The following is a 10503-nucleotide window of genomic DNA, read 5'->3' as shown; positions in this document are numbered from 1 at the left end:
AAGGAAACACTGTTACCTGCTGAGTGAGGCGGCAGCAGTGTGAACTCCTGCCCCGCCTCGCACCAGCGCCTCCCCGCCCCCATCCCGCGGCGTACGTTCGTGAGTTTGCTAGTTTACGTTCTTTTTAGAAAGTTTATTTTAGGTCACTGGCTGTCCATCCAAATGAGAAAGTCCTTCTTTTGCCCAAATCACTCGGTACGTTGTTTGAACAAGTTTTTATGACCTAACTGTGTGTGTGTGTGTGTGTGTGTGTGTGTGTGTGTGTGTATGCGTGCGCTTAAGTTGCTTAGACTGCAGCCCTCCAGTTTATTTTAGGTCACTGGCTGTCCATCCAAATGAGAAAGTCCTTCTTTTGCCCAAATCACTCGGTACGTTGTTTGAACAAGTTTTTATGACCTAACTGTGTGTGTGTGTGTGTGTGTGTGTGTGTGTGTGTGTGTGTGTGTGTGTGTGTGTGTGTGCGTGCGCTTAAGTTGCTTAGTCTTGTCCGACTCTTTGCAACCCCATGGGCTGTGTGTGTGTGTGTGTGTGTGTGTGTGTGTGTATGCGTGCGCTTAAGTTGCTTAGTCTTGTCCGACTCTTTGCAACCCCATGGACTGCAGCCCTCCAGGCTCCTCTGTATGGAATACTGGAGTGGGTTGCCATGCCCTCTTCCAGGGGATCTTCCCAACCCAGGAATAGATACAACCCAGGTCTCCTGCATTGCAGGAGGATTCTTTACCCTTTGAGCCACCGAAGAAGCCCAACCATCTGAATGGCATTAAAGTTAATTCATTAGTTAATTAAAATAAATAAAACAACCATGTCCTGCTCCAGTTGTGCACACCAAGGATGTAGAGGCCCAGATCAAAGACACGTGTAAAATCTGATTTAGTTCAATCTAAAGCAGAACAGATTTTGTGTGTGTGTGCATGTGTCAGAGAATGGCATTATGTGAGATTGCCGGAGGTTTTTAAATGTCCAGGACCAAAAAATCAGCAAAACCCAGGTTATGGGATGTGATCACCAATTGCCAAACACATTAGAAAGGTGAACACCAGACTACTGGGGTATAAAAGATGGGGGAAGATGAGGGATTCAGTCTCCCAGGTATTAAGAACAAAAAGAAGTAGTCTGGGCTGTTGAGCCCTTGCCCAGAAGCAGATCCCTGGCCAAGTGTATAAATGAATCAAAGGAGCAGCCTCACAAGACCAAAATCAAGTGATGGGCAGAAATTGGGCTTTTCTGAAAAAGTCAATAGCCAAAGAGATGAAAGCCACAGAATCCCCTTCCACTGGGAGGGTGGGATTTAGCAGCCGATGTAAGCAGGTGCCAGTGGATGCCTGTGAGTATGTGAGTGTGCCCCTGCACTTGGGGGCGGGGTAACCCCGGAGTGGGCATCCATGTGAAAATCAACATGGAAATGAATATACCACTCAACTCCACTTAACCAACTGTTCCTTTGCAGTCTTGGAATCATTCCTGGTGCCCAGTGCCTGAGATTTTTTGTGGTTTGGCTAAGAACATAGTTCTTCAAAGTTTTCTGCTCCATCACATCACTTTTGTGATGATTGGCTGCATGGAAGCTGGGCTCACCAGCCCTCTCATATTTTGACTTGACCCCTCTCTGACCTGACCTCTGACCCTATGGAGAGCAATTTCTCCAAATCATTTGTAGCAGACGGTTAGGCTTCCTCAAGAATGAGAACATTTTCTTGTTTAATCCCCAGGAGGACCCCACCAGCTGAATCCGCATGGCCAGCCATCTCTGAACTGTGGATGTTGTGAATCCAGGCACAGGCAGCACTGCAGCTGGGCTCTGGGAGGTGGGTTCCCGTGTCTACTGAAAAAGATTTCCAGGAACCTGAGTAACACAACTAGTAGGCTGTGTGTGAGAAGGGCCGAGTGCAGGCTGAATCCAAATGCTATCCTGGTGAGGTGGAGGAGTCTGCTGGTTGTGATGTGTAGTGTAATTGACAAGATCATTTTCACATGACCTTGGCTGGCCTGAACAATGGAACTGGCTAGAATTAACCCCCTCCTTCCTTCTGCCTGTGACAGGAGCCACACCCAAGCTCAGCTGACCACTGGACTGGGGGTTAGTAGGAGTATTCTGTGCTCCCCTCCTTGGCTGGTTAGGGACATGGTAATATTCACAGGCCAGAGGTATCCAGTTACTGGCAACCTCAGACAATTCCTGTAACCGGCTGGCCCCTTGAATCTAGATTGTGTGTGGTGCCAAGCAGCCTGGTGTTCCTTCATTGACAAGGCTGCTTTCCCATGCCAGCTCTGTACGAAGGCAGAGTGATGGCATGAAGCCCTTTGGCTGGAGGGCACAGTGTAAAGCAGGACCAGTGCCCACCAGCCTGGCTCACCTCCTCTGGATGAGGTGCGGGTCGGGGGGTGTGGTTGCTTCTCTTATTGACCTTGTTTTCTCTTTCCCCCGGCAAAGCTGTGTGTCCTACAGTTTAATTCAAATCTGGGACTTTACCTGGAGATAGCATCACATCCCATAAGTTAAGGGCTCAGTCCCTGAAGACTACTCTGACCCCCACCTCCAACACCAATCACAAGTTCAGATGCTTCTGACAGACCAGCTATAGATCAGAAGTTCAAACAACCCCTTTCTCTGGTTTGAACCATTTGCAAGAATGGTTCAGCAAAGAGCTTGCTTACTAGATTACCTATTTGTTTAGGGACTTCTGTGGTGGTCCTGTGGCTAAGACACTGGGCTCCCAAAGCAGGTGGCCCAGGTTCAATCCCCAGTCAGGGAACTAGATTCCGCATACCACAACTAAGAATTCGTATGTCTCACCTAAAGATCCCATATGCAGTAACTAAGACCTGGGGCGGTCCAATAAATAAATACTTTCTAAAAAAAGAATTCATTAAAAAAAATGGATTCCTAGTTTATTACAAAGGATATTAAAAGATACAAATGGGGACTTTCCTGGTGGTAGAGTGGCTAAATGCCACACTCCTAATGCAGGGTGTCTGGCTTCAATCCCTGGTCAGGGAACGAGATCCCACACGCTGCAACTAAACAGTAACATGCTGCAACTAAGATAGAAGATCCTGCCTCCTGCAAATAAGTCCCGGCTCAGCCAAATAAGTAAATATTTAAAAATAAAAGATACAAATGAACAAGCAGATGAAGAGATACTTGGGGCCAGGTCTAGAAGAGTCCAGGGCACAAAAGCTTCTGTCCCAAGGGAGTTTTGGGTGCCCCACCCTCCTGGCAGATGGAGGCATACCCGGCAGGTGTTCACCAACCAGGAAGCTCTCCCAAACCTCATGGCTCAAAAATTCTTATGGAAGCTTCATTACATGACTACTAGTGACTAACCTCCAACCCCTCTCCCCTTCTCCGGAGTGGGAGGACGGGGCTGAAATTTCCAACTCTCCAATCGAGGTTGGTTCCCTTGGCAACCTGCCCCCATCTGAAGGGGCTTTCCAAAAGTCACCTGATTAACATAAACTCAGATGTGGCTCAAAGGGCCTTGTTATGAATAACAAAATGCACCTTTAAAAAAATGCACCTTAATATTTCGCTCTTAAACCACTTAGGAAATGTCAAGGACTTTAGGAGTTCAGTGCCAGGAATAAGGACAAAAACTAAAGATGTATTTCTTATTATAAATCACAATATCAGAAAGCCAATTTCCACGTTGTGTGATGCTATGGGATTTGTCTCGGCCTCGGTGCCTGTTGGGGGAGACCCAGAAGGATTTTGTCCATGGGAGACGCCTCTTCCCTGTTGCCCAGGACCCTCCAGGCACACAGCTTCGAGTGCGGGAGCCCCCCTGTGCCCATGGCTGCCCTGAGCACCGCGCCTGGAGCACCTCCGCTCCTCACCGCCCCACCTCTGCCTTCCCATTCCCACTGCCACGGCCCCAGGTGTATCCTCCATGTTCCAGGTTTAGCTAGTGGCCCTTCCTTGGGTCCTACCCCGCCCAATCCCACCACCGCACTTCACAAAACACTGTCTTCACCATGTCGAATCCCCACTTCACATCCACTAGATCTGCTCTGCTCATCACACTGGCCTCCTCTTTGCCGATCCCTGGTGGAGGCACTGGGAAGTCAGTGTCTCTCTATCCTCAGGAGCTTCCATGCAAAGGAGGAGGTGCCAAGCAGTGATGAGGACTCCAGTGAGAAGTGGCAGGGCAGGGCAGGGCCGTGGGGTCCCGGAGGAGAGGCATCAGGCCAGGCCTGGGGGTGAGCCAAGGAGGCTGCTCAGAGGAGGGAACAGACAGGCATTTGAGACCTTCGCTCTCCTCTGCCTCCTACCTGACGGCCCCGGTCTGGTGGTCTTCAGAGCCCCTCCTACTTCCTCCCTGGGCCCCATTCCACATTTCACAGGATCTGTTCCCCACCCACCTCCTTTCTTTGTTTCAACATGCTTCTTCATACTTTGACATCAGAAGGGCAGCAGAATATGCCACTTCAAAATATGACACTTTGGTATATTTTGAGCTGCAGACATTTGAAGAACAGCAAACGCAGGGGGATTTCTCTGAATCCCCCATCTGTCTAAAGACAGATCCTCCCGTAGATGAATTGTCACAGATTCCCCTCCCCAGGAGTTTCATCAACCAGAGATTTATTTATCTTCAAAAAGGAGACTCGAGGTCCACGTCGTATCAGACAAACTTTGTCACAAACTGTCATATCTCCTATCTCTTCTCCTAAGGGCCCCTTTATCTTCCTTAAAAGTCATTTACTCCCCCTGAGAGGCCTATATAAGCCCTCCCTTTTCCCTATTAAGATGGTATTTAGGGACTTCCCTGGTGATCCAGTGGCCAAGACTCTGAGCCACAGTGCAGGGGGCCCGGGTTTGATCCCTGCTCAGAAAGCTAAAGCCTACATGCCACAACCAAGATGGAAATTCCAGCACGCCGAAACGAAGGCCTGACACAGCCAAATAAATTTTTTAAAAGTTTAAATAAACTTACAAGATGGTATTTAATCCTGAATTGTAAGCTACATCAGGAAGTTACTCATTTTTCCTCGGGTATCTCTCAGGCATATAAGGGGTATATATAGATCTCCAGTTCTTTGGATCTTATGGTTAATGATTTTAACCATTAGGTTTTTAACCACTAGTTATGAAATGCATTTCATTTTAAGTTTTGGGACCTGGGTATAAGTCTTCAGTCTGCCTCTTACATAGCTTTTGGACCAGTCCCTCTAAGTATAAAACCAAATAAGAATTCATGCTTTCTTTCACTCACTCAACAAACATTTACTGAGTACCATGAAGGCTCTATAAACCAGAATGGAATGGAATTTAGCTTGAGTATTTGTATTTGGCTTGTCATGTATATGATTTAAGGGTAGAAACTTTGAGTTGAAGCTACTGAATTTCATCAATACTGCTAATCAAAAAATAGGACCTCATTGTAATCTTCAAAAATATTATATTATTAATAATAAAATCTGAGTTTTTATTATGTGTCTGATACATTGCTGCTGTTGTTCAGTTGCTAAGTCATGTCCAACTCTTTGTAACCCCATGGACTGCAGCATGCCAGGCTTCTCTGTCCTCTACTATCTCCCGGAGTTTGCTCAAATTCATGTTCACTGAGTTGGTGATGCTATCTAACCATCTTATCCTCTGCCACCCCCTTCTCCTTTTGCCTTCAATCTTTCCCAGCATCAGGGGCTTTTCCAATGAGTCAGCTCTTCACAACAGGTGGCCAAAGTATTAAAGCTTCAGCTTCAGCATCAGCCCTTTCAGTGAATATTCAGGACTGATTTCCTTTAGGATTGACTGGTTGGATCTCCTTTCAGTCCAAGGGACTCTCAAGTATTCTCCAGCACCACAGTTCAAAAACATCAATTCTTTGGCGCTCAGCCTTCTTTATGGTCCAACTCTCACATCCATACACGCCTACTAGAAAAACCATAGCTTTGACTATTCAGACCCTTGTCAGCAAAATGATGTCTCTGCTTTTTATATACTGTCTAGGTTTGCCATAGCTTTCCTTCCAAGGAGCAAAGGTCTGTTAATTTCATGTCTGCAGTCACTGTTCACAGTGATTTTGGAGCCCAAGAAAATATAATCTGTCACTGCTTCCACTTTTTCCCTTTCTATTTGCCATGAAGTGATGGGGTCAAAATACATATTATATGTATGAAAGAAAGTGAGAGTGAAGTCGCTCAGTCATGTCCGACTCTTTGCAACCCCATGGACTACAGCCTCCCAGGCTCCCCCGTCCATGGGATTTTCCAGGCAACAGTACTGGAGTGAGTTGCCATTTCCTTCTCCATTTTATATGACTGTCTGAAGTCGTGTTTCGCCAATTTCTCTGGCGCACAAAGTGCCTCCCTCTCCACACTGAGCTCCCTTCAGGGCGTGTTGAAAGTCAACAGCCGGAGCAGCACAACCGGCAGTACAACCGGCAGCGGCTGTTGACTTTCAACACGCCCTGAAGGGAGCTCAGTGTGGAGAGGGAGGCACTTTGTGCGCCGGAGGAATTGGCGAAACACGACTTCAGATACTTATATATTCTCAGGAACTGATTTCCCCTTGCATCTCCTCATTTGGGCTTCCCTCATAGCTCAGTTGGTAAAGAATCTGCCTGCAATGCAGGAGACCCGGGTTTGATCCCTGGGTCAGGAAGATCCCCTGAAGAAGGAAATGGCAACCCACTCCAGTGTTCTTCCCTAGAGAATCCCATAGACAGCAGAGCTGGGCAGGCTATAGTCAATGGGGTCGCAAGGGTCCAAGAGTCGGACACGACTTAGGGACTAAACCACCACCATATTTTCAGGCCCTGGTTTCATGACCCTCATATCTGGACCTCATATCTGGAGAAGCACTAAATCCCTTCATGATGACATTAGCTCCTCGTGACTAGCAGATAACTTTTTGTATTAATAAAATAAGTGCTGGATTGTATTGAACTCCCCTTTCACCAAAATCATATATATTGCCTTTCCGTCACTACCTCTCTGCAGCAGTTTCTCAGAGCTATCTGAGGTACTGTCGGGTGCAGTCCTCATTTTGAACCAAATAAAACTTAACTTGTAACTCTCACGTTGTGCATCTTTTTTAGTCAACATATTAGAACCTAAGATTTTTCTGAGGTCTATGATCTTTACCATTATGTTATTCTGCTTTCTTTTTATTATAACTGGGAAACATAGTTATTAGGGATAATGGAAGAAAAAACTAACAGTCACCATAATTCATTTTTCTTAACAATTGTCTAGTCCTTTCCCAATTTTTAAAAAATGTACATCCATAATCAATAACCATGTATCAGTTAATTAGTGCTATGTAACAAAACTATTCCAAAGTTTAGTAACTTAAAAATCATTTATTATTTCTGTGGGAAATATTTATTATTTTCCATGGATTATGGTTGAAGTGGACAGTTCTGCTGATCTGGGCCAGGCTTAGCCATTCTTAGTTGGGCACATTCATGCCTTCATCATCCACTGGCAGGTCTGCTGAGGTCTGGCTGGTCTAAGATAACCTCAGCTGGGGCAACTCAGCTTCCTTCACGTGTCATTCATGTCCCTCTGGCAGCTTAAGCCTGGCATGACCTCACGTTCACATGTTCTCATGGCGGTCACAGAGGAGCAAGAGAAGTAGCAGAATCACACTTTTTCTAGCCTCTACTTTTGTCAAGTCGGCTAACATTACTACATGTCCAAAGCAGGTCACATGGCTAAATTCTAATTCTTCAAGAGGTTGGGGAGGGACTTCCCTGGTGGTCCACTGGCTAAGACTCTACACTCACAGTGCAGGGGGTATGGGTTCGATCCCTGATCAGGGAACTAGATCTTGCCTGCGGCAACTAAAGGTATCACGTGCGACAACAAAGACCAAAGATCCTGAGTGCAACAAATAAGGCTTGTCAAATAAATAAATATTTTTTATTTACTTCATGTATTTTTATAAATATATAGTATATATTTTATGTAAAATACATATTTTAAATAAAGGTGCAGTCAAATAAATAAATATTTTTTAAAAAGAGGGTGGGGAGATTGACTCTGCTTCTGTCATGCAAATGAGAGAATTAATTCTTAGGTTGATAAGGAGTCCTGGGCTCTTGAGAAGGAGAAAGGGGTCCCAGGAGGAGAAAAGGACACTTTCTTTTCTGCATTGCTCTGTCTTAGTCATAAGCCCAGAGCTAATGATTACACAATAAAACTCATCTTTCTCAAGGGTATGTTTTTCCTTAAGTCTGTACTAATGATTATACAATAACAATGTATCTTGCTTGAGGACATGTTTCTCCTTAACAAGAACTTTCTGATTAATCTTGTTATCTTAAGACCTATGTTGTGGGAGTGGGTCTGGTAAAAGCATATAAGGCCCTGATAAGACTAGCAAGTGGGGTGCTCTCTGGCCCCCCTCTGACATCTATGTCAGAAGCTTTCTCGGTCCTTTTTCACTTTAATAAAACTCTGCTATCCAAAAGCTCTTGAGTGGTCAAGCCTGTTCTCTCCTCCCAAAGCTAAATCTTCTTCCGAGATCAAGAATCCAACGTCGTTCACCATAAGCTATCACAAGAAACCACAAATTTACAGGACAAAGGATGTGGCTATAGGGAAGGGTGATGAGTTGGAGTCATCAGTTAAATCAACCTACCAATCTGTCCTCCAACTACAATTATTTCTGTTCTCCCTCCAGGCAAAGTATGCTCATCCCTACTTCAGGACGCCATAAAGAGGTATCCATCATGACATTAAGCCCAAGTTCCAGGATCTTGTGATCTACATCAGGTCTGAATGCAGCTCTTGAATGGAATGCCTATGATCTAAAAAGGCAAGTTATTTATCTCATACACACCCAAAATACCATGGTGAGTCTGGGCCACAATAATCACAATAGACACTCCTCTGAAGAAGAAAAAGGAAGAATAGTTGGTATACAGAAGTCACTGATCCAGAACACTTCTGAAACTGTTGCAGGGAGAGCCAATTCTGACTTTTTTTTCCCCCCCTTTGGGGCTTTTGTTATTACAATCATACATAATGGACTGTCTCAGGGAATCCTGCCCCTCTGTCTGACTGTTAAACTAAAAGTGCCTTTGTTCAGCTCACAGGGAGATAATCTGACAGGTGCCCACCTGTGAATGGCTACAAGAATGAAGAGATTAACACATCCCCTCGAGGTTAAACATTCCAAGAGATCAGTTCAGTCTGTGACCCCATGGACTGCAGCACTCCTTGTCCATCACCAACTCCCGGAGTTTGCTCAAACTCATGTCCATTGAGTCAGTGACGCCATCCAACCATCTCATCCTCTGTCGTCCCCTTCTCCTCCCGCCTTCAATCTTTCCCAGCATCAGGGTTTTTCCAATGAGTTAGCTCTTCAAATCAGGTGGCCAGATTATTAGAGCTTCAGCTTCAGCATCAGTCCTGCCAATGAACACCCAGGACTGATCTCCTTCAGGATGGACTTGTTGGATCTCCTTGCAGTCTAAGTGACTCTCAAGAGTCTTCTCCAACACCACAATTCAAAAGCATCAATTCTTTGGGGCTCAGCCTTCTTTATAGTCCATCAAGTTCTTTATGACTACCGGAAAAACCATAGCTTTGACTATATGGACCTTTGTTCTCAAAGTAATATCTCTGTTTTTTAATATGGTATCTAGGTTTGTCGTAGCTTTCTTGCTCCAAGGAGCAAGCGTTTTTTAATTTCATGGCTGCAGTCACCATCTGCAGTGATTTTGGAACCCAAGAAAATAAAGTCTGCCACTATTTCCATTGTTTCCCCATCTATTTGCCATGAAGTGATGAGACTGGATGCCATGATCTTTGTTTTTTTGAATATTGAGCTTTAAGCCAGCTTTTTCACTCTCCTTTTTCACTTTCATCAAGCTGTTCAGTTCTTTGCTTTCTGCCATAAGGGTTGTGTCATCTGCATATCTGAGGTTACTGATATTTCTCCTGGCAGTCTTGAGTTCAGCTTGTGCTTCCATCCAGCCTGCAATTTCTCATAATGTACTCTGCATATAAGTTAAATAAGCAGGGTGACCATATACAGCCTTGACGTACTTCTTTCCCAATTTGGAACCAGTCTGTTGTTCCATGTCCGGTTCTAACTGTTGCTTCTTGATCTGCATACAGATTTCTCAGGAGGCAGGTAAGGTGGTCTGGTATTCCCATCTCTTTAAGAATTTTCCAGTTTGTTGTGATCCACACAGGATTCCAAGAGATACTTGCAAGATAGTGGCCTTTTAACTTTACTTCCTCAACTCCTTCCCCTCTCTGTTCTATCAAAGAAACTGGCATCCAGACCCTGACAAGATGGTTATTTTGAGACATTAGCCTGCCATCTTTATGTCAGCTGACTTTTCCAATGAAGTCATTTTCTGTCCTAAACACTTCATCTCTCAGATTCGTTGGCCTGTTGTGCAGTGAGCAGAGTGAGCTTGGACTTGGTAACAAAATCAGCTAGGCAAATCCAGCCAGGTCCCCCTTCTCTGGGGATGGGGAATATTCCTTGATGAGACCTCGTTTTTCTTCTTCAGAGTGGCTCCCCAATCTGTTGCAGGAAGG

Source organism: Cervus elaphus, chromosome 7 (genome assembly GCF_910594005.1).
Source record: "Cervus elaphus chromosome 7, mCerEla1.1, whole genome shotgun sequence".
NCBI classification, from domain to species: Eukaryota; Metazoa; Chordata; class Mammalia; order Artiodactyla; family Cervidae; genus Cervus; species Cervus elaphus.
This window is presented reverse-complemented; position numbering follows the sequence as displayed.